This window comes from Trichechus manatus, unplaced genomic scaffold (genome assembly GCF_000243295.1).
Source record: "Trichechus manatus latirostris isolate Lorelei unplaced genomic scaffold, TriManLat1.0 scaffold00063, whole genome shotgun sequence".
Classification (NCBI taxonomy): Eukaryota; Metazoa; Chordata; class Mammalia; order Sirenia; family Trichechidae; genus Trichechus; species Trichechus manatus.
The window spans coordinates 6,848,468-6,873,538 of NW_004443999.1; the positions used below are offsets into that span (position 1 = coordinate 6,848,468).

Sequence of the window (25,071 nt, forward strand, 5' to 3'; positions counted from 1 at the left end):
CCTATAGGGTCTCTATGAGTCAGAATCGACTTGACGGCAATGGGTTTTGGTTTTGCGTTTATGGGGCAGTTCTACTCTGTCCTGTAGGGTCTCTATGAGTCAGAAGGGACTTGACGGCAGTGGGTTTGTTGTTGTTTTTTTTTACATCACAATACTGGTTACAAAGTTGTTTTCATTTTCCAACTCTTCCTATTTCAGATCGTACCCATTTTTCTAGACCTCCATAAAATCTAATGTGATTATTCCCCCTCGACCCACCCTAGAAGTAATTTATCTTTTTTCCCATACTCCTTATGTTGTGTACTTCTCATACTGCACTGTAGTATAGCTATATATCTGGATGGACATTTGCAATTCTTTTTAGCTGCCCAGCATCCAACATACTCTTCAACATTTAGGAAATTCCCTACCTTTTGAGTCTCTGTGGAAAGCTGAACCAGCCTCCCTCTATAGAAGCTGAACATGCCAGATTCTTGCTTTCTCAGCTTCGCTTTCAGGTAAGGCTCAATAAATACATGTTGAACTGAATTTTTCAATTATTTAAATATTTTAAAATGTTGGTATATAATTCCTTCAGATGAGAAGAATATTTATTCAAATAAATATATTCAAGATCTGTTTACTGAAAATGCAAATCTTAATTTTGACTAACAGAAGGTTATATGTAAAAAATATGTACGTATTTTTCTGAATTAGAAGTGTTTTATCCATTAGTATTTGAGTATTTATTTTAGCCCTTGGTTCAGAATACAAATATACATGAAACCAAAATCAGTTGCCGTGGAGTTGGACTTGAACTCATGGCAACCCTATATGTATCAGAGTAGAACTGTGCTCCATAGAGTTTTTAATGACTAATTTTTTAGAAGAAGATCACCAGTCCTTTGTTCTGAAGTGCTTTGGGTGAGCGTGAATAAGTGCTAACTATTTGCACCACCCAGAGACCCCATATATATATATACACAGACATTGACAATAGGTTTTGTAAAATTGGTATAGAGGGGCCAGAATGCCAACAGTTTGTAGAAGTCTGCTAACCTTTGTATTCTGAGAAAGGTATTTGAAACATAGTAAGTGTTCAATTAATATTTGTTGAATAAAAGAGCCCACTTTATCTAGGAAAAGATATTCTATAATTTCCTTCACAAACCAAACTACACTGAGTGTAGCCTAAGCTTATCATATGGTAACCATTCTGTCATGGATTGAATTGTGCCCCCCAAAAAATATCTGTCAACTTGGCTAGGTCATGATTCCCAGTACTGTATGATTGTCTACCATTTTATCATCTGATGTGATTTCCCTTCATGTTGTAAATCTTATCCCTGTGGTGTTAATGAGATGGATTATTGGCAGTTGCATCGATGAGATCTACAAGATTAGATAGTGTCTTAAACCAATCTTTTTTGAGATATAAAAGAGAGACATGAGCAGAGAGACATAGGGACCTCATACCACCAAGAAGGCACAGCAACGGGAGCAGAGCGCATCCTTTGGACCTGGGCTTCCTGCACGGAGAAGCTCCTAGTCCAGGGGAAGATTGATGACAAGGACCTTTCTCCATAGCTGATAGAAAAAGCCTTCCCCTGGAGCTGACACCCTGAATTTGGACTTGTAGCCTACTAGACTGTGAGAGAATAAATTTCTCTTTGTTAAAGCCATCCATTTGTGGTATTTCTGTTATAGCAGCACTAGATAACTAAAACACATTCTGTGCCTCCTATATTTCTAAAAAAAATTCTTATATGGTTACAAAGAGGGAATGGGTATATTGAAGCCAGTTGGCTGAGGGATTAATTTCCTCTATCTGCATCATTTCTTCCTCAACACATAAAATGTGATTGCAAAGCAGTTAGTCAAAAATAGAAGAAAATCATAGAATTTCAATTTGCAGTACAAGACAATTTCAGAATTACTGATTTTCAAGTGTTCTATTGACTTCCCTGGTCAACAGTATGATTTGTTTTTTCTACTTATGGTGGCAGCAGAGCCGGTGTTTATAAATAAACAGAAACAGAATATAAAAGGCAACACTTGAGACCTAAAGTACAGTGCAGTGGTTGGACTCTGAATCATCTAGTGATGAAAAGAGCGAGTGTTAACAAATGTTGGAGAGGCTGTGGGGAGATTGGAACTTATGCACCGCTGATGGGAACGTAAAATGGTGCAACCATTTTGGAAAACAATATGGTGCTTCCTTAAAAAGTTAGAAATACTATACAATCCAGCAATTCCACTCCTAGGAATATACCCGAGCAAAATAAGAGTCGTCACACGAATAGACATGTGCACACCCATGTTCATTGAAGCATTATTCACAATAGCAAAAAGATGGAAGCATCCTAAGTGCCCATCAACAGACAAATGGATAAACAAACTATGGTACATACACACAAAGGAATACTATGCAACAATAAAGAACGATGAATCTGCAAAACATCTCACAACATGGATGAATCTAGAGGCCATTACGTTGAGTGAAATAAGTCAATCACAAAAGGACAAACACTGTATGAGACCGCTATTATAAAAACTCATGAACATGTTTACACACAGAAAGAAACGATCTTTGATGGTTACGAGGGAGGGGAGAGATGGGGAGGGAAAAGCACTAACTAGACAATACATAAGTAGTAACTTTGGTGAAGGGTAAAACAGTACACAATCCTGGGGAAGTCAGCACAACTTGACCAAGGCAAAGTCATAAAAGCTTCATAGACACAGTCAAACTCCCTGGACAACTGAGTTACTGGGCTGAGGGCTGGACACCATGGTCTCTCAGGGGACATCTAGCTCAGTTGGCATAACATAGTTTATAAAGAAAATGTTCTTCATCCGACTTTGGTGAGTAGCATCTGGGGTCTTAAAAGCTTGTGAGTGGTCATTTGAGATACATCTACTGGCCCCACCCCATATGGAGCAAAGGAGAATGAAGAAAACCAAAGAAACAAGGAAAAGATTAGTCCAAAGGACTAATGGACCACAACTACCACAGCCTCCACCAGACTGAGTCCAGAACAACTAGATGGTGTCCGGCTACCACCACCGACTGCTCTGACAGGGATCACAATAGAGGGTCCCGGACAGAGCTGGAGAATAATGTAGAACAAAATTCAAACTCACAAAAAAAGACTAGACTTACTGGTCTGACACAGACTGGAGAAATCCCAAGAGTATGGCTCCCTGACACCCTTTTAACTCAGTAGTGAAGTCACTCCTGAAGTTCACCATTTAGCTGAAGATTAGACAGGCCTATAAAACAAACAATAACACATGTAGTTCAACCATGTATACAAGACTAAATGAGCATACCAACCCAAAAGCAAAGGCAGGAAGGGACAGGAAAGCTGGATGAATGAAAATGGGGAAGCTGAGGTCAAGAAGGGGAGAGTGTTGACACATCTCGGGACTGGCAACCAATGTCACAAAACAGTTTATGTATTAATTGTTTAATGAGACACTAATGTACTCTGTAAACTTTCACCTAAAGCACAATAAAAAGAAGAAAAAGAGGGAACGCCTCCCAGGATGCTGAAGGAATCTGCAATGTGTTGCTGGGGGAAGACATATAAGTGGGAAGGAGGGAGAGGGAGAAGTCTGCCATTAGCAGGTACAACGAATTGTTGACAGGAAGTCTTTTGAACAAACCAGTACTTAGCACCTTTTTGCAAATTAGGACACAAACGACCCTACCTGAAGTAGTTGATTCTGCTCTGTTCTGGTCTCCTAATCCTCTGTTCCAGGCTCTTGTGTCCAATAGGATCTTACTACTTAAGGTGTGGTCTGAATACCAGCAGCAATCGGTATTAACCTGGGAGTTTGTTACAAATGCAGAATCTCAGAGCCCACCCCAGACCTACTGAATCAGAAACTTCATTTTAACACGATCCCTAGGTGATTCGAGTACACAGTAACCTTTGAGGACTGTAATAGGACTCCCTGCTTGTCCTATAAATCCACTGTTGTGTGCCATCGAGTCATTTCTACTCATAGCGACCCTATGTGACAGAGTAGTACTGCCCTTAGGTTTCTAGGCTATAATTTTTATGGGAGCAGATAGCCAGGTCTTCCTCAAGGCGGCTGGGCGGGTTCCAACAGCCGGCCTTTCGGTTAGCAGCGGAGCGCTTAGCTGTTTCGCCCCTTACCAGGTTGGTAGCGGGGATGGGTAGGTGGTTATTGACAGTCTATAAAGAGGGGAAAAAAGCCATGGAATGAATATCTTTTGTATCTTTTAATAAAATTGACCATTGGCCACCAGCATGACGGTACAGTTTTTCCCTTGGCTGCCATTCATTCATTCATTCAACAAATATTTGGCAGGAAGATGGGCGAGCATAATAAATAATTAACGTTTATTGAGCTCGGTTAATCTCCTGGACATCCACCAGATTATTACCCCTATTTTCTAAATGGGGAAACTGAGGAAAGAGAGAAGAGAAGCAACTTGCCCAAGATGACACTAATGGAGTGCAGTGGAGGAACACGGATTTGAACACACGGCTTTGAATGCAGAGCTCACACTCCACTACACTTCACTGCCACCCACACGGAGAGTGGCTATTCATTTCCTCTTCTCTGCAGGAGGGTTGTACAAGGTCTGACTTGCTTTAGGCGGGTGGCAGAGTTCCTCTCTCTGGACCTCTGTCATGGGCAACAGCCAGGGTCGGGGGAAACAGAAACCAACATCCAAGAGGTCACATCTTCCAGGCTCCTGGACGCAGCCGTAGGGGTAGAAGGGTAGATAGGCAACATCCCCGTTCCAGAGAAGACCTAGACTTGCCATTTCATCCGTCCCTCTATCTTGGTCCTCCCGGATTGGGAGTTGGAGGCGAAAAGAGAGCCGAGAACAGACTTCCCACAATCAAAATGGCGACCGCTCACTCCTTGCCCACAGTTGGCCGTTCGGTCTCCATGGTAACTCGTCCGGCCGCTTCGGTGCCGGTTTAGGTCCTGAGTGCAGGGAAATTGTGAGCATTTCCCGCCCCCTCCTTTTTTTGCGACAGTTGCAGCGAAAGTCACGGCAGTTGAGGCTGGTGTCAGCTGATTTACTGCGGCGGCGGCGGCGGCGGTGGCGGCGGCAACGGCTACGGCGCCTTGCAGCTTCGGCAGGGAGACGGCGGCTGGACAGCGGTGGCGGTCCCCAAGGTTTCCCACCCAGAGTGGCCCATCCCATATCCTTCTTGCATACGCCCTCGCCTTGTCCTCCTCGTTTGCTGGGGCTCCCACGGGTGGACAGACAGAAAATATCGGGCATGAGATGAGGCTGTGACAGGTAAGGGGGCTTTCGATCTTCCCCAGGGGAACCCCCGCGCGGGTTGTGCTTGTACTGCGGATCGGGGTCAAGGGTCATCAGCCCCACTCCAGCGGGGCCGCCGCGAGCTGTCAGAGCGCTGGTGCTCCAAAGCTCTGTCCCGAGCCTCGCCTGCAGGTCCAGGCCCACAGCTAGGCGCCTGTGCCAGGAGCGTGGGGATCCTGCAGGGGTCTTTGATTAGTGAATGGCATTTGCTTCTGGTGACAGTGGCTTTGATCTTGAGATGGGACCTCCTTCTCTTCAAGGGCAGTCTAAACGGGAGTGAGGTGGGTAGTGGTGATGAGTGGGTGGTTATTGACATGCTTTTGGGTCGTGCTGTGCTTGCTGTTGGAGTACACATGGTCCCTCCTTGCCTGCTGGTATTACTCTGTAGTTTGTTCTTGCCTAAAAGTGGAGTGTTATATTGCCTGCTGGCATTGAGACGTCTGTTAGAGTTTCATCTTTGAGATGCCACCTGCCAGTTCTCATCCTTTTGCCCTAGGATTTGGTCTGAGAGGATACCTGCTATTCCATTTACTAGTGGGTCTCAGCGTTCTGAAGCTATATGTTAGGAGTTAGCACTACCCTGCCTTTGATTCAGAAATCGTGCTTTATGTTTTTGATTCACTTGCTATGTCAGTTTCTCAAGTCCTAGGTAGAATTTGTAGGTTCCATATGGAAACTAACAACCACAACAATGTAGTCTGAGATTGTGGCACCTACAGTTGCATCAAAGGCTTCATTGGTATTGTTATTGCTGATTTTAGGATCTAATCAGTCACAGCTACAGCTTCCTTTCATTGTAACGTTTGCCAGCCGGCAAAAAAGACAAGCTGTAACTCTTTGGTATGTTTATCATTTACAACTTTATGGACAAGATTGCAGAAGTCCAAGATTGCAAGATTTGCCTGTTGTCTGAGGAACTGAATGAGTTTTTGAAATTTCGTTACAGAAAGTATCTAGTTTAGATCTGCTCCTTGCTTTATAAGCAAACTTGTGACAATATGGAGGTGGAGGGAGGCTTGCAAGTGAAAGTCATGTGTTGAAAATGCTTGTATTATTATGAAGAATCAAAAAACTGTCATGATTTTTTAAAAATAACATTTATTTCAAATTGGGGAAATGGTTCACTATAAATAGATAGTTAATGCCTCATTGTTAACTTTGGTTAGAGATTGTGGTAGAAGTATTCATTTGTTTATATGTGTATCTTTATTTTCTAACTGCTCCAGAGCCCTACTTAACAGCAAAACTAGGCTATATACTTTATATTTTCTTATTGCCACCTGTAGTCAAATTTTTAAAGATCTTAATGATTGATGAATCAAACGGCTTGGGCTTTGCCTTGTTTCTTGAGTATCTCTGTGGGAATTTAACTTAAACTCTGGAGTACTGAAAGAGCCCTGGTGGCACACTGGTGAACCCCTTGGCTGCTAACCAGAAGGTCTGTGGTTCAAACCCACTAGCTGCTCCGCAGGAGAAAGACGTGACAGTTGGCTTCTGTAAAGATTTACAGTCTTGGAAACCCTATGGGGCAGTTCTACTCCGTCCTATAGGATTGCTACGAATGGAATCATCTGGACAGCAGCAGGAAATGAGAAAAGTAGAATGACATTCAGCTTTAGTGGTGTGCTCTGTATTAGGTCTGAGTCCTTAAAGTTTGTTTCAGGGATTCAGTTAATCTTAGTCAATTCAGTGATTGTCATCAAGCTGTCCAAGACCTCTCTCTCATTTTTTTTTTTAAATAATTTGTTTCCTTTTATTTCCAATTCCCACTCCATTCTCCTGCCCATCAAACTATATGCAAACTTTCTGTCATAGATTGAATTGTGTTCCCCCAGAATATGTCAACTTGGCTGGGCCATGATTCCCAGTACTGTGTGATTGTCCACCATTTTGTCATCTGATGTGATTTTCCTATGTGTTGTAAATCTCTATGATGTTGATGAGATGGGATTAGTGGCAGTTATGTTAGTGAGGCAGTGTTTAATCTACAAGATTAGATTGTGCTTTAAGTCAATCTCTTTTGAGATATAAAAGAGAAAAGCAAGCAGAAAGACATGGGGAGCTCATACTACCAAGAAACTAGAGCCAGGAGAATAGCGTTTCCTTTGGATGTGGGGTCCCTGCACTGAGAAGCTGCTTGACCAGGGGGAGATTGATGACAAGGCCCTTCATCCAGAGCTGACAGAAAGACAAAGGCTTCCCCTGGAACTGATGCCCTGAATTTGAATTTGTAGCTTAATAGACTGAGAGAATAAATTTCTCTTTGTTAAAGCCATTTACTTGTGGTATTTCTGTTATAGCAGCACTAGATAACCAAGACACTTTCTAATGCACCTGATGTGTATCCTTCTGTTTGTGTGTGTTATTAAATGTATATTGTTTTGGATGCCCATATTTTTAATTTATAGAGATGATATGCTGCATATCTCATTAAAACATTTTTTCTCTCCATACTATGTTTTAAAGATCTATTCGTGTTGCTGTTCATCTTTTCTTTTAATTACTACTTCATTCTCAAAAAAATTATTGACATAGGTTCACAAATACTAATTACCACAGTATGGTAGCTAAAACACGAGAAAATTTGACAATCAGCGGCTATAAAAACACTGGCAGCAATGAAAACAATAGCGTGTACTTGTAGCCCTGCAGACGAAACCACATGATTCACAGCATTGTAGTAATTGGGAAATAATGACAGCTCTGACTGGAGCATGTTGTTGTGTGCTGTCAAGTCAATTCCAACTCATAGCGACCCTGTAGGACAGAGTAGAACTGCCCTATAGAGTTTCCAAGGAGCAGCTGGTGGATTCAGTCTGCCGACCTTTTGGTTAGCAGCCAGAGCTCTTAACCACTTTGTCACCAGGGCTCCAAAACCAAACCTGTTGCCGTTGAATCAATTCTGACTTATAGCAACTCCATTTAGAAGGTTCAGAAAGTAAGTTAGCATACAATTTTAGCCTTGTAGGTATATTGATACATGTAAGCTGGGCTTATGAAAAATATTTTTGTTGTTATAACTAACTACAAGAATATTTTTATAAAAAATAATACATTTCTGCTGAAACACTGCTCAAAAATTTTATAAATAGTCATTTTGGTGTTACACCCTCTGACAGTGTCACCTGGTGTGGTCCACACCCCCCACACCCTCCAGTGATACAGTGGTTGCAATGGTCTATACTCCTGTGGACAGTTCATAAGCATTTCTATAGCCTTGTATCCCCACCAATGCTTTGTGTAATCTAGCACCCTAATTTTTCCAGACTAATAGATACAGAGTAAAATCTCATTGTAAATTACACTTCATTGATTACTAATGAGTATTTCTTCTTGTGCATTTTATCTTTTTGAGTTTCTTCTTTTGTAAAATTGTTTCCCTAAAATTGTTCATCCCTTTAACCATTTTCATTTTGGAGTGTTAGTCCTTTTCTTGATGATTTGCAGGAATTCCTTGCATTTCCTAGATATTAGTCCTTTAGATATTACAAATATATCTGTTCCTAATCTGTTATTTGTTTATAACTTGTGTGTGTGTGTGTGTGTGTGTGTGTGTGTATGTACTTTAGGTGAAAGTTTACAGAGCCAATAAGTTTCTCATTCAAAAACTTATACACAACTTGTTTTGTGACATTGGTTGTAAATCCCACAATGTGTCAGTACTCTCCCGCTTTCCACCCTGTATTCCCCATTTCCCTTCATCCAGTTTTCCTATCCCTTGTTGCCTTTTCATCTTTACTTTTGGGCAGGTGTTGTCCATTTGGTCTTGTATACTTGACTGAGCTAAGAATCATGTTCCTCACATGTGATATTGTTTTAGAGGCCTGTCTAACCTTTGTCTGAAAGAATAACTTTGGGAGTGGCTTCAGTTCTGAGTTAGAAGGGTGTCCTGGTGGTATAGTCTCAGGGATTCCTCCAGGCTCTGACCAGTAAGTGTGGTCTTTTTTGTGAATTTGAATTATTTTCTACATTTTTCTCCCGCTCTGTCCGGGATCCTCTATTGTGACCCCTTGCATATAGCTTTTATGCTGTCGTTCAGTGAACAGAAATTTCAATTTTGATATAATCAAATTAATTATTTTGTTTCTCTTAGAGGTTATGTTTTGTGGGTTTTGTTTATAAAGTCTTTGTCCAACCTTATGACACAAAGTTACTCTCCTGTATTATGCACTACTAACTTCATAGTTTTCCTTTAAACAGAGAGGTCTTTAATATAGAGAGTCTATCTTTTGTATGTCATAAAGTAGAGATCTGTTTTTTAATTTTGAATATAGTATACCAGTTTTCCCAATGCCATTCTCTTCTTTTCCATAGATAAATGATGCCACGTTTATTATACATTAAGTTCTCATTTGTACTCTGAATGCTGTATTTTGTTCCTTTGGTTTATTTGTCTGTTCTTGCTCTAATACCATGCTGTTTTATTACTATGACTTTGTAGTGTTTTTTCCCTATATGAATCATTCTTCCCATTTATTTTGTTTTAATTTTATTTTGAAATGATTATAGATTCACAGGAATTTGCAAAAATAGTACAGAGATGTCTAGTTTCTCCCCATGGTTACATTTTATACAACTTCACTCTAAGTTTCCCTTAGTGGTTACATTTTATACAATTATAATAAAATATCAAAACCAGGAAATTGACATTGATACAGTGATTGTGTATAGTTCTATGCCATTTTTCACCTGTAGATTTGTGCAACCACCATTGCAATAGTTTCAGATCTGTTTCATCCCCACAAAGATCTCCTTCTTGTTAGACCCACCTTCCTCACCCCCCCACCATTCCCAACTCCTGGTAACCACTCATTAGTTTTCCATCTGCATAATTTTATCATTTTGAGAATGTTATATAAATGGAATCGTACACTTTGGGAGCTTTTGATATTGAGATTTATCCAGATGGTTGGATGAGACAATTCTTGAGATACACCGAAATTTTTGCATGTATCAATAGTTCAGTAGTATTCCATGGCACATATTTACCACAAGTTATTTAACCTTTCAACTGTTGAAGTACATCTGGGCTGTGTCTAGTTTTTTCGATTACAAATAAAGCTGCTGTGAAAATTCTTGTACAGTTTTTTGTGTGTGGATATAAAGTTTCATTATTTTTTTTTCTGGGATATATGCCCAGGAGTGTGATTGTTGGTTGGCATGATAAATGTATGTTTAGTTTTGGAAGAAACTGTCAAAGTGTTTTCCAGAATGTCTGTGTACCATTTTACATTCTCACCAGCAATGTATAGAGATCAATTTTCTCTGCATTTTTTGAAGTGTTCCAATAGATGTTTGGAGTCCAGTGGCTCAGGGTTTAAGAGCTCAGCTGCTAACCAAAAGGTTGGCAGTTCGAATCCACCAGCTGCTCCTTGGAAACCCTATGGAGCAGTTCTACTTAGTCCTGTAGGGTCGCTATGAGTCAGAATAGACTGGACGACAATGGGTTTGGTTTTTGGTTTAATAGATGTTTAAGAGGCTGTGGTGGCACAATGGTTAAATGCTCAGCTGCTAACGAAAAAGTTGGCAGTTCAAACCCACCCAGCAGCTTCATGGGAGAAAGACTTGTTGATCTGCTTCCATAAAGATTATAGCCATGAAAAACCTATGGGGCAGTCCACATGGGGTAACTATGAGTTGAAATCAACTGGACCTCCCACAACAATAGCTGTATACCAGTAATTTCCAATTCCCTGGTGGCTGTTGAAATTTTTGTGTGCCTCGAATCCGTTCTGACTCATAGTGACCCTATAGGACAGAGTAGGACTGCCCCATAGAGTTTCCTAGGCTGTAATCTTTACAGAAGCAGACTGCTACATTTTTTGCCGAGCAGCTAGTGGGTTCAGACTGCCAACCTTTCAGTTCGCAGCTGAGTGTTTAACCATTACCAACACCTGGGCTCCTTCACGAATGGCTAATCTAGTGGGACAAGTTTTCTCTTCTTCTTTGCCCATTTTCCAAGTTGGCTTAGCTATTTGTGTATTTTCACTCTCTCCTATATATTTTAGAGTTAGTTTGAGTTTCTAAAAACAACCCAACTAGAATTTTAATTGACAATGCATTTAATTTATAAATTTATTTTGGGGAGAATTGACATCTTTATAATATTAGGTTGTTTTGCCCAAGTGCGTGGAATGGTCTTCTATTTGTGACTTTGAGTAGAAAGAAATTTTTGTAATTTTTTAGAAAATAATGTGAATAGTATATTATTTTTAAATAGATTATTGCTGATAGAAAAAGTGCTATTAATTTTCATATATTGATATTGTCTTTGCCTTTTTGAGCTTTATTAGTGAGAGATCAAAATCTACAGTATAAATCTTGAAATAATTTTACTGCTTGTAGACTTAGGCTTGGAAGTAGGCAGTGCCTTTATTGCTGGGTTTATCTGATACATTTATCTGTGGCATTGTTTTTTATTTGTTGGGACAGATAAACTTGATGATTAGCGTATGGGGTTAATGAGATCTGGAGTTTCTCTCCCCATTCTGTCCATTTAATTATTGCACTTTATAAACAGTAATACCACATGTATGTATGACGTTGATAACAGGTAGAATCAACTGAGAGTTATGGATGGCTCAGTGAAATCCTGTTATTAAGACGTCTGATGTTCCTACTTAAAGATGCTATGATAGTAATGTTAACTTAGAATTTAAACTCCATACATGTGGTTCTTTTTTTCTTTTTTGGTTTGTTGGAAGGAGAAATCCTATATTATGATGCCATTCAAAGAGTCCTTTAAGTAGAATTTTAATTTCTGTTCTATTAAAGAACATATGTATTTTAAAAATATTAAATATTTTAAATAAAATTAGGTATTTTTTCCAGAATGTGTTGATAATATGTAGTGCATTACAGATTTTTTTTTTTTGGGCTGGTGGGGGCCATTAAATGATGGAACAATAAAATGTTAGGGCACTGGTCAGTTCAAGGTGGATAAAATTTATGAAGTACTAAGGGTTATTCTGTGGGCTCTTTCAGAATAGTAAATTGCTGGAAATACATGCTTTTTTAACCACTCTCTCCCATTCACATTGACAATTGTAATTTATGTCCCTTAGCTCACTGTTAATATTTTACTATTGTTTTGCACATATATATTTGTCTCTGAATATTAATAGTTAATATATGCCAGTGATCAACAAATGGATAGAGTAAGCCAGTTACCTTCTGTTCTAGCATTAAAGGTTTATTTATTTTACTGTCTTCCTTAAAGGCTCTTCTTTTTTCCTAAACATTTCAGATACAAGCAATAAAAACCACCGTTAGTGAGAGCAAAAAGGTCACACTAATAAAATGTCACTTTACTTAGTTTAAGAGTCAGTTTTGTGGTTCATTAACAGGCCTTAGTGAGTGTAGGAGCTATTAGTTAAAGTAAACCATGTTAGCTAATTTACTTCATAGTTCCTAAAGTATGTTTTGCTTTGCATGCATCACAGAATAAAAAGCTAGAATATAGGTGAAACCTGCAGCTGGAGTAAAAGCAATGAGTATGTTAACAGGAATTTGATTAAGGAGACATGTATTAATTGTTGACATTATAGAAAAGCTGATAAGCAACTCTCCTATGATATCCAAAGCACATAAAATCAAAATGTGCTTTAACTTGCTGATGAGTACAGTTTTTTTTTTTTAAAACAAGGCAAAACACCTTTTATTAACTTGTTCATTTTTTCAGTAAGTGTTTGTGTACCTCCTATGTGGCAGGGATTCTAGGCACTGGGAATATAGTAGAGAATAAACCAAATACAAATCTTCACCTTCATGGAGCTTACATTCTAGCAGGAGAGACAGGCAGTAAGTAAGTAAATAAAACATATGTTATTGAAATGGTTGTAAGTGCTCTGGAAAAGTAGAATAAAATATTGTTTGGGTGGTGGGTGGCTGTTGCAGTTTATGATGGTCAGGAAAGGCCTCACTGAAAAAGTGACATTTTAGCAGAGACCTGAAGTGGGTTAGGGAGTGTGCCATGAGGAAGTCTGATGGGACATTACTCTGAGGTGAGAACCTGCTTGATGTCTTTGAGCAGATGGAAAAGAATAAGCAAGGAAGATAATAATAGCCCCACTTATGTATGGTGACAGGGTTTTTTTTTTTTTTGGTATGTATGGTGAATAGTTGTACACAATTTGGCTTTTACTCTGAGTGAGATGGGAAGCCATGGGAAGATTCTGAGTAGATGTATGATACGGTGTGATTTCTTTTTTAATAGAAACACTCTGCATGCTGTGTTGAGACTGTAAGGGAGCAAGGGTGGCAGGTGCTGGTGATTTAGAGTGCGCTAGTAGTAGTGAGGCTGTTGAGGAGTCCTTGGATTCTGGATATATTTTGAAGGTGTAGCAGGTAGAATTTGCTGATGGATTGGGATGTGGATGTGTGTGTGTGAGAGAGGAATCAAATATGATTTTAGGATTTTGGCCTGTGAAACTATAAGGATGGAGTTGCTGTTAATTAAGATTGGAAAGACTGTAGGAGGGGCAGCTTTAGGGGAGAAGACCAGGAGCTGACTTTTGGACATGCCACATTTGAGAAGCTTAATAGATATTCAAATGGAAATGTTGGGTAGGTACTGGGTATGTGAGTTTGGAGTTGGTATTTAGATGGTATTTAAAGCTGTGAGACTTGATGTGATCATTGAGGGAGAGAGTGTTGACAGAGAAGAAGTCCAAGGACTAAGCTCTGGGTATGCCAACATTTGAAGGTAAAAAATGGGAAAGAATGAACAAAGAAGATTAAGAAGAGGCAGCCAGAGAGGAAGAAGGAAAATTGTTGTTTTAGGTGCCTTCGAGTTGGTTACAACTCATAGCGACTTTATGTACAACAGAATGAAACATGGCTCAGTCCTATACCATTCTCACAAATGTTGTTATGCTTGAGCCCATTGCTGCAGCCACTGGATCAATCTGTCTCATCCATGGTCTTCCTCTTTTTCACTGACCCTCTACTTTACTAACCATGATGTCCTTTTTCAGGGACTGGTCCCTCCTGATAACACGTCCAAAGTATGTGAGATGAAGTCTTCCTGTCCTTGGCTTCTAATGAGCATTTTGGCTATACTTCTTCCAACACAAATTTGTTCGTTCTTCTGGCAGTCCATGATATATTCAATATTCTTCACCAATGCCATAATTCAAAGGCATCAATTTTTTCTTCAGTTTTCCTTATTCATTGTCCAGCTTTCATATGCATATGAGGCGATTGAAAACACCATGGCTTGGGTCAGGCGCACCTGAGTCCTCAAAGTGACATCTTGCTTTTTAACACTTTAAAGAGATCTTTTGCAGCAGACTTGCCCAGTGCAATGCATTGTTTGATTTCTTGACTGCTGCTTCCATGGGTATTGATTGTGGATCCAAGTAAAATGAAATCCTTGACAACTTCAGTCTTTTCTCCCTTTATCATGATATTGCTCATTGGTCTAGTTGTGAGGATTTTTGTTTTCTTTATATTGAGGTGTAATCCATAGTGAAGGCTGTGGTCTTTGAACTTCATCAGTAAGTGCTACAAGTCTTCTTCACTTTCAGCAATCAAGGTAGTGTCATCTGCATGTCGCAGGTTGTTAATGAATCTTCCTCCGATTCTGATGCTGCATTCTTCTTCACATAGTCCAGTTTCTCGAATTACTTGCTCAACATACAGATTGAATAAGTATGGTAGAAGGAGGATACAACCCTGACGCACACGTTTTTTGACTTTAAACCATGCAGTATCCCCTTGTTCTGTTCGAACGAATGCCACTTGGTCTAAGTACAGTTTCCTCATGAGCACAGTTATGGAAGGAAAACTAGGAAAGTTTAAAGACTTGGAGGTCAAGTGAAGAAGTGTTTCAAGGAAGAAGTATGAACTAATATGTCAAGTACTGTTGGTAGGTCAAGTAAGATGAGGATTAGGACTTTACATTGGATTTAGCAATGGGGAGGTCATTGGTGACCTTGCCAAGAACAGTTTTTGTGACAAGCAGAGTATAAGCACTTTTCCATAGTCTATAAGGCAGAAGATAATGTTACAAATAAAGACATTCTGATTTGGAGATGTTAAATGTCTCCCACAAGATTTATAGCTAGTAGATTGAGAGGACTGGGATTTTCTCTAGTCAGTTTGACTCACAAACCTTCACACATATCTAACACACCTTACTAACTTCCAGGATATTGTGACAATTCAACTTGCAGTTTGGGAAAGTGTGTTTGTTTTTTCTTGTTTTTGTTGTTATTCTCAGCTGCCATCTAGTTGGCCCCTGACTCATGGTGTCTTTTGAGTAGTGTAATTCAATTTATGTAAAATTAGAAATTTTGGTGCTCAGTTTAGAGTTTTTGATGGTAATGTGAGGGAAGGAAGTAGGAATGATTGGAGACACAGGTGAGATTAGAGGTTGGAGGGGAAGAAAATTGGAGTTGCTTCTACCAAATGGCTTGTTTTCTCTAAAACATAGGTGCTTGGTGGGCATAGTTTGTTTTTAGCTTAGTAACTCTTGAAATTGAGGCAGATTGATGATGGATAGAGCATAAGTAGAATAGTTCAGCCATCCTGATGTCAGCTGCAGAAATTTAAAACGTGATTCATGTGCCTCAAAATCGATGAATCACTTTTAAAATTGTGATTTATTTTTGACCAGATAGCTCTGCAGTTCTTCAAAACCTGACTCGACTGTGCTCAGGGCTGTTACAGCAATAAGATATAAGTGTAGTTTCCCGTTGCCATCTGCTCATTCCACATGTCCTTTTGAAATTGAATACCGGTTGTCATGGATTGAATTTATGCCCCCAAAAATATCTATCAACTTGGCTAGGTCATGATTCCCAGTATTGTATGATTGTCTACCATTTTATCATCTGATGTGATTTCCTCTACAAGATTAGATAGTGTCTTAAGCCAATCTCTTTTGAGATATAAAAGAGAGAAGCCAGCAGAGAGACAGGGGGACCTCATACCACCAAGAGAGCAGTGCCGGGAGCAGAGCGTGTCCTTTGGACCTGAGGTTCCTGCCCTGAGATGCTCTCAGACCAAGGGAAGGCTGATGCATGACAAGGACCTTCCTCCAGATCTGACAGAGAGAGAAAGCCTTCCCCTGGAGCTTATGCCGTGAATTTGGACTTGTAGCCTACTAGACTGTAAGAGAACAAATTTCTCTTTATTAAAGCCATCACTTGTGGTATTTCTCTTATAGTAGTGCTAGATGACTAAGACATCAGTACTTCCTTGAACAAAGCAGTTCCAAAGTGTCAGGTTCATTGGTAGTATATTTCTTGCCACTCAAGTAAGAAAGTATAATCTTGTGAGCTGCTTAGTGTTCAGAACGTTATGCTCTTCACAACTCTTTAATTTCAGAAAGCCTTTGTTTTGAGGAGGCAGTTCAGTGATTTCTTCAATGAGTTTTATGACCTAGCTATTTCATTACATTATAATAAGCAAAGTCTTAATTGTCTGCTTCAGTTTTTCCAAGTTTACAATAAATTGACGGCAAAGACACAAGCATAGAGAAAATTCAAAATATTTTTTTTTAATGTTGCAAAGCACCTTAGTTTTTTATTGTTGTACTCTAAGTAAAAGTTTGCAATTCAAGGTAGTCTCTCATACAAAAATTTATACATACATTGTTATGTGACCGTAATTGCTTTCCCCTTACTGTGACAGCACACTCCTCCTTTCCACCCCTGATATCCCATGTCCATTCAACCAGCTCCTGATCCTCTCTGCCTTCTCATCTCACCTCTGGACAGGAGCTTCCCATTTAGTCTCATGTATCTACCTGAGCTAAGAAGCACACTCTTCACGAGTATCATTTTATGTCCCATAGTCCAGTCTAATCTTTGTCTGGAGAGTTGGCCTTGGGAATTGTTTTAGTTCTGGATTGACAGAGAGTCCGGGGACCATGCTTTCTGGGGTTCCTCCAGTCTCAGACCATTAAGTCTGGTCTTTTTACTAGAATTTGAGTTCTGCTCCCCACTTTTCTCCTCCTCCGTCAGGGACTCTCTATTGTGTTCCCTGTCAGGGCGGTCATTGGTGGTAGCCGGGAACCATCTAGTTCTTCTGGTCTCAAGTTGATGCAGTCTCTGGTTTATGTGACCCTTTCTGTCTCTTGGGCTAATACTTTCCTTGTGTCTTTGGTGTTCTTCATTCTCCTTTACACCAGGTAGGTTGGGACCAATTGATGGCATCTTAGATGGCTGCTTGCTAACTTTTAAGATCCCAGACACCACTCACCAAAGTAGGATGCAGAACATTTTCTTAATAACCTTTTTAAGCCAGTTGACCTAGATGTCCCCTGAAAGCATGGTTTCCCACCCCTGCTACTCTGTCCCTTGAAGTGTTTGGTTGTATTCAGGAAACTTCTTAGCTTTGCTTTAGTCCAGTTGTGCTGACTTCCCCTGTAGTGTATGCTGTCCTTCCCTTCACCTAAGACAATTCTTGTCTACTGTCTAGTTACTGAGTAACCCTCTCCCTCCCTTCCTGCCCTTGGAATCATCACAGAATGTGAGAAAATTCATAGTCTTGATGATCACTTTCTCTATCATATCATACTATGAACTTGACTTGGACACACTCTTCTGACATGATGCAGGAATGATCATTGAGAATTTGAATGAACATTTAAAACCTTTTCTTTCTTGTCTTTTTTTTTTTAAATTGCATTAAGGCAAGTGAGTTTAGCTATTTAGTGTTTAGTCTCCACTTCTCATATTCCCCATTTGGTAGGTGAACAACTAAAGCCTACCTTAGTTCATGTGTGTGCATTCTTGTGAGAGAATTTGAGTTTGTTTTTGTCTGCAAGTCTCAGGGGACCTGCTCCCTGGGGCACAGGAAGTGCACAGACTGAGAAAATATTGACGCTTCTGTGAAGATGTCTGTGTTCCTGGGGTAGAAATACATCTTGCTTTTGCATTTGAGAGTTAGAAAAGCAATGTGGAGGAATTAGCATTGATCTAATACTAGAATTTTTAATATAATCTTAACTGTTTTATAGTTTTTATAAATACATTGTTATTGAAGAACAGAATAGTTTTACCAGAGTATCACTCCACAGGTTATTGATAGTTTCAAAGGGGGAAAAGAATACAGTTACAGTGTAAGTACCTGGTAGTCACTACCTTAATCAAGTGGTCATACCTGGCATCGCTGATAGTAGGACAATGTGACGTTACGTGCCTCCTGTGGTGATGCAGTATGAATTGCACAACATCCCCTATAAAGTATTCTTGCAAAAATGTTTGACTTGAATCTCATGAGGCCTTTAGATCTAACTTCCAGTTTATAGGAAAAACAGTCTGAATATTAAGTGGAAAAATGAAGTGGGCTGACCTCTTCTAACATCACGAGGAAGAAGGAGAATCAAGATTACCAGCCCAAGGCTGATTCCTATGAAGCAGAGGTCAGACATGCCTCCTCTCTCTGCCATCTTTACCAATTCTGACACCCACCATCCCTCCCATGGCAGTCTCTGTTTCTCTGATGAGTTCGATAATTCATTGCAATGGCCACACAGAACTCACAGACCATACTCATAGTTATGGAGTTTATTAGGGACATAAGAGATTACAACTCAGGTTTAGGAATACTCAGGTTACAGTTCTTCCATTAGGACAACCTCTTCTCAGCTGTGCCCACAGGCATACCTCTCTCTGGCCCCTCAGCCTCTGCCCTGCTAGGGCAAGTGTTAAAAACAAAGCTCTTTTAGCTCCGCCAGTAGGTGCCCGGAGGCACCCTACTCTGTCAGTAAGCCTTGGCCTGAAGGAGCTCAGCTCTAGCTCTGTGGGTCAGCTAACCTAGCTCCACCAAGTGCCTGGAGGCACCATACTCTACCAGCAAGCTTCTGCCCAAAGGCACTCAGCTTTCTGCCTCTGGGGGGCCAGGCCATCTCCTGCCTCTGTTGCCACTGTTTCTCTGCCGCTACTTGTTGCTGTGTTAGGTGTTAAAGTTCTCTCTCTCTCTGTCTCCTGGTTCCAGGAACTTCTCAGGGCAGGGATCCCGGGTCCAAAAGCTCTATTTCTGGCTCTTCTTTCTTGGTGGTAGTGAGATCCTCCTTTCCTGCCTCTAGGATGGCTCATTTTAAGCCTAATGGGATGGCAAAACTGACCAATCCTCTCATTAGGGTTCTGTACATCTTATTTGCATAGTCCCACCCCCACAAGGGTGCCATGTACCATATTTACATTATTAGCAAGCTATCCAGTTGGTGGGCTTTGAGCACCTAATTTGCATATCGCCACCCAGTCATTAGGTGGGCGTTACAAAGATTATGGCTAGAAAGGCCATTCTAAGTAATTCACTGCACTGCATACAGAAACAAGGTAAATGACGTCATAAATAATCAGACAAATCCAAAACGTGGAGCATTCTATAAGCCATTGGTTTCATTTTCCTTTTTTAAAGTTAAAAAAAATGAAGGGGAACTGTTCTAGAACTAAAGAAACATAACCAAATGCAGTGCATTAAACTTAAATATTTATTTGCTGGTTTGTAAAAAAAAAAAACAGTTATAAAAGATAATTTTTAGAAAGTTGAAGGAATTTGAATGTGGACTGGATTGTAGATGCTATTAGAGAATTATTTTCGTATTGATAATGGTGATTGTGATAATGGTATTATGGTATGAAGGAGAATGCCCTTATTTTTAAGCTCTGCATCATAAAGTATTTAGGGGTGAATTGTCATGATATATGCAGGTTATTTTCAAATGATTCAGCAAAAAAAAAGTGTACACATATACATACACAGCACATGTGTAGACATACAAATAAAAAAAGAACAAAACCCATTGCCATCGAGTTGATTCTGACTCTTAGCAATGCTATAGGACAGATTAGAACTGCCCTATAGGATTTCCAAGAAGCGACTGGTGGATTAGAACTCCTGACCTTTTGGTTAGCAGCCAAATGCTTAACCACTGTGCCACCAGGGCCCTGATATACATATGGGCAAAGAAAATATGACAAAGTATCTGTTCCATGATCTTTATACTATTCTTTTAATTTGTTGTATATTTAAAATTTTTCGTAATAAAATTGTAGGGGAATTATAAGGAGAAAAGTAAGTTTCATCTTAATTATTTTTAAAAGGCACAAACAAATTAAAAAATTATTCCGAACTTAATGAAAAACGGGGGTGAAAGATCCTCCCTTCCCCCTTGAATTTTTTTAGGCTTTGTGGACCTCCATATATCTAGGCAGAAGAAAGCTGAGAAAATAAAAAGATATTTGAGGAAGTCAGAAACCACAGAGAGAGTGGTGAGGACTAGTAAATGATCAGCAATGTCAAACCAGCAACTATACAAGATTGTAAGAGCTGAATAAATGCCCATCTGCTAACCAAAAGGTCAGCAGTTCAATCCCACCAGCAGCTCCATGAGAGAAGAGACCTGGTGATCTGCTTCTGTAAAGATTTCAGCTTAGGAAACCCCATGGGGCAGTTCTCCTCTGTCCAGTAGGGTTGCTGTGAGTCAGAATTGATTCATGGCACACAACAACAACATAGCAGCAGATACCAACTGTTCATGAATGTCAAAGTATCCTCTCCTTCCTTACCTCTCTTCTAAGGCATTGCTTCTCTCTGCAGTATTGGAGAGGTCTGCCCTAGAGTATCATTTTATAAAGATATTTGACCCTCTCACGTAGAGAGAGCTGAGTCTTCTTAGATTACTTCTGTCTGAGAGTAGAAACTAGATTATATGAGGTCCTTTGTAGCAAGGAAGGAGCCCTGGTGGAGCAGTGGTTAAGGTGCTTGGCTGCTAACCAAAAGGTTGGTGGTTTGAGTCCACCAGCCGCTCCGCAGGAGAAAGATGTGGCAGTCTGCTTCTGTAAGGATTCACAGCCTTGGAAACCCTATGGGACAGTTCTTCTCTGTCCTATAGGGTCGCTATGAGTCGGAATTTGACTTGATGGCAGTGGCTTTGGTTTTTGGTTTTATAGCAAGGAAGTGGAAGCACTGAGTTGAAGACCATACGTTTTGAATATTGATTGTAATTAGATTGACAAAGGAAAATTGTTAGATTTACAAGTAGAGGCCACTAACAAGAAAAGGTGTTTTGGACAAAAATGAAATGTGAACGTATTTGAAGGCCGGCAGTTAATAAATAGAAAGATTAAAATGGTAGACAGTGAGATGATGATTAAGGGAGTTGTTTTTGCTGTTGTTAGGTGCCGTCGAGTCGGTTCCAACTCGTACCAGCCCTATGTACAACAGAACGAAACACTGCCTGGTCCTGTGCCATCCTCACAGTTGTTGTTATGCTTGAGCCCATCGTGTTATGCTTGAGCCACTGTGTGAATGAATCCATCTCTTTGAGAGTCTTCCTCTTTTTTGCTGACCCTCTTCTTTACCAAGCATGATGGCCTTCTCCAGGGATTGATCCCTCCTGATAACTTGTCTAGAGTATGTGAGACATAGTCTAGCCATCCTTGCTTCTAAGGAGCATTCTGGCTGTACTTCTTTCCAAGACAGATTTGTTTGTTCTTTTGACAGTCGGTAGCATATTCAGTATTCTTCGCTAAATGGTGTCAGTTCTTCTTTGGTCTTCCTTATTCACTGTCCAGCTTTTGCATGCATTATTAGGTGATTGAAAACGCCATGGCTTGGGTCAGGCGTGCCTTAGTCTTCACGATGACAACTTTTGCCTTTTAACACTTTGAAAAGATTTTTTGCAGCAGATTTGCCCAATGCAACGCGTCATTTGGTTTCTTGACTGCCGCTTCCATGGGTGTTGATTGTGGATCCAAGTAAAATGAAATCCTTGACAACTTCAATCTTTTCTCCATTTATCTTATTGGTCCAGTTGTGAGGATTTTTGTTTTCTTTGTGTTGAGGTGTAATGCATACTGAAGGCTATGGTCTTTAAACTTCATCAGTAAGTGCTTCAAGTCCTCTTCACTTTCAGCAATCAAGGTTGTGTCATGTGCATATCGCAGGTTGTTGATGAGACTTCCTCCAATCCTGATGCCCTGTTCTTTTTCACAGAGTTCAGTTTCTCGGATTATTTGCTCAGCATACAGATTGACTAGGTATGGTGAAAGGATACAATCCTGACACACACCTTGTTTGACTGTAAACCACACGGTATCCCCTTGTTTTATTCGAACGACTGCCTCTTGATCTATGTACAGGTTCCTCATGAGCACAATTAAGTGTTCTGGAATTCCCAATCTTCACACTGTTACTCGTAATTTGTTATGATCCATACAGTGGAATGCCTTTGCATAGTCAATAAAACTGACAGATGAGTGGGGGATTAAGGGAGTAAGATCCTTGAAAGAGGAGAGAACGAGTTAGATTTAGCAAAAAAGAGATTTTTTTCCTCAGAAAGGATTGAATTAGAATTTCATGTAAAACCTTTAGTTCATTGCTTGGCACACAGTGAGGGGTTAATAAATGCTAGTTACTGTTATTCTCTGTTTATTCGCTCAATGAATACGTACTGACCACTAGTAAAAGTCAATAACTATTTTAGGTGCTGGTAAACCACCTCATGTCTTTGTGGAATGCAGTTTGCTTGATAGTGATTAAATAACAAAGACGGTGGGCTTCTGTAGATGACCTGGTTTTACCTTTGAGGAACACAGACTTTAGAGGAATGGAAGAATTTGTAAACAAATAACTACAGACAATGTGATGAGTGCTGTAAATCAGGTATAGAGAAGGTATAGTGAACACATGGCTGTGGAGTGGTGAATCATGGGGTTTGGCACAGGGCACTCAGAAACTCAGCAGAGAAACTCAGCAGAGAGGAGTTACCATTTGAAAAGACTACGCTATAGGGTCGCTATGAGTCGGAATCCACTCAATGGAATGGGTTTGGGTTTTTTTTATACTCTAAAGAGAAATTTTGGTTAAGCATATCTTTTTTTTTTTTTTTTTTCAATTGAGCATACCCTTGTATTTATTTGTATCATACTCTTTGCGATCGCTTTCACCCCTGCCGGCTATCAGCAGTAGTCCAATGAACTGTGAAGATGCATCATCAAAGGACAGAAAGTGAGTGCACAAGTTTTTTTTTTTTTTTTTTTAATTGTACTTCAGGTGAAGGCTTACAGAACAAATAGTTTCTCATGAAACAGTAGTACACATGTTGTTTTATGACATTGGTACCCCACAACATATCAACCCTCTAACTTCTCAACCTTTTTTTTTTTTGGTGAAAATACACATAGCCAAAGATACACCATTTCAAAAATTTCTACATGCACAGTTCAGTGACATTGACTACGCTCTTCCAATTGTGCCATTATTCTCACTTAAGATGAAGGCTTACAGAACAAAATAGTTTCTCATTTAACAGTTACTACAGATGTTGCCCTATGACAACGGTTAACAATCTCACAACACATCAACAATATCCTTACTCAACCTTGGGTTCCCTATCACCAGCTTCCTTGTCCCCTTCTGCCTTCTGGCCCTTGTCACTGGACTCCTGTACCTCGTTAGTCACATCTCCCAGGCTGAACAGTGAACCTCGGAGGTAACTTCACCACTGAGCTAAAAGGGTATCTGTGGGCCATACTCTCGGGGTTTCTCCAGTCTCCTTTAGGCCAGTAAATCTGGTCTCTTTTTTTGTGAGTTAAAATTATGCTCTACATCCTTCTCCAGCTCTGTCCAGAACCCTCTGTTGTGATCCTGGTCAGAGCAGTCAGTGGTGGTAGCCGGGCACCATCTAGCTGTACTGGACTCAGTCCGGGGGAGGCCTTGGTAGCTGTGGACAATTAGTCCTTCGGACTCATCTTTTCCTTGTATCCTGTTCTCTTCATTCTCCCTTGCTCCCAAAGGGATGAGACCAGTGGAGTATCTTAGATGGCCGCTCACAAGCTTTCAAGACCCCAGACACTACTCACCAAGGTAGAATGTAGAGCATTGTCTTTATAAGCTGTGTCATGGTTAAGCATATGTTAAAAATTCCATTGGTGTACATATGTGCAACTTTAAAATAAAACATAAGTCATGGCTGTCTTATTCATTCCTTTATTTATAAGCTGTATTTGAATGGTATAGACAAAAGTGGGATAAACAACCATAAAAACAAAGGATTTACCTTGAGAACTAATAATCAACCCAGTCTCTTCTACTCTCCCTCTTCAGAGATAATCATCATTACTGTTTTGTTTTGTTTTTGGTATCATTCCAGAATTATTCTAAGTGTGTATGTATGCGTATGAATGTATGTACGTACATATATATCCCCTTTATAAAATGCCAATGGAAGTGTACACTGTACTGCACCTTTTTCTCTCACTGTATATTTTGGAAGGAGCCTTGGTGGCACAGTGGTTAAGCACTCGACTACTAACAGAAAGTTTGACAGTTCGAACCCACCAGCTGCTCTGTGGGAGAAAGATGTGGCAGTCTGCTTCTGTAAAGATTACAGCCTTGGAAACCCTATGGGGCAGTTCTACTCTGTCCTATAGGGTCGCTATGAGTTGGAATTGACTCGACAGCAGCGAGGTTTTGTATATTTTAGAGATTATTTCATATCTCATGCTGCAGTGTTCCATTGTAAAGCTGTCCCCGCCTGATGGGCATTAAAGTTGTTTCCATGTCCTCTTTAAAAATGATAGAAGTTTTCAAACATATTTAAAGACAGAGTAGTGTGATGAGCAGTCTTGTAAAATAAGAGCTTCAATACTTACGCTTACATTTGGGTTCCTTGAGGAGCAGACTCTGAGAAGGAGAGTGGTGTCCAGGAGGTTTATTAGGGAGTGCTCTTGGGATCAACACCCAGGGAAAGGGAGGAAAAGAAGAGGGCTTAGCCAGAGGGAGACGTTGAGTTGATGAGTTTCAGTAGAATCTCA

At 40.1% G+C, this 25,071-nt stretch overlaps 1 protein-coding gene across 2 annotated transcripts in view; it reads left to right on the top strand.

Moving 5' to 3' along the window:
- Positions 1 to 5,130: 5,130 nt before the first annotated feature.
- WDR7 (WD repeat domain 7) overlaps positions 5,131 to 25,071 on the top strand; it is a 426,984-nt gene continuing 407,043 nt past the window's right edge. For both annotated transcript variants that reach the window (XM_004379257.2, XM_023733984.1), the window contains exon 1: positions 5,131 to 5,272. The gene's annotated coding sequence lies outside the window, so the exon portion shown is untranslated. The remainder of the gene's footprint in view (positions 5,273 to 25,071) is intronic.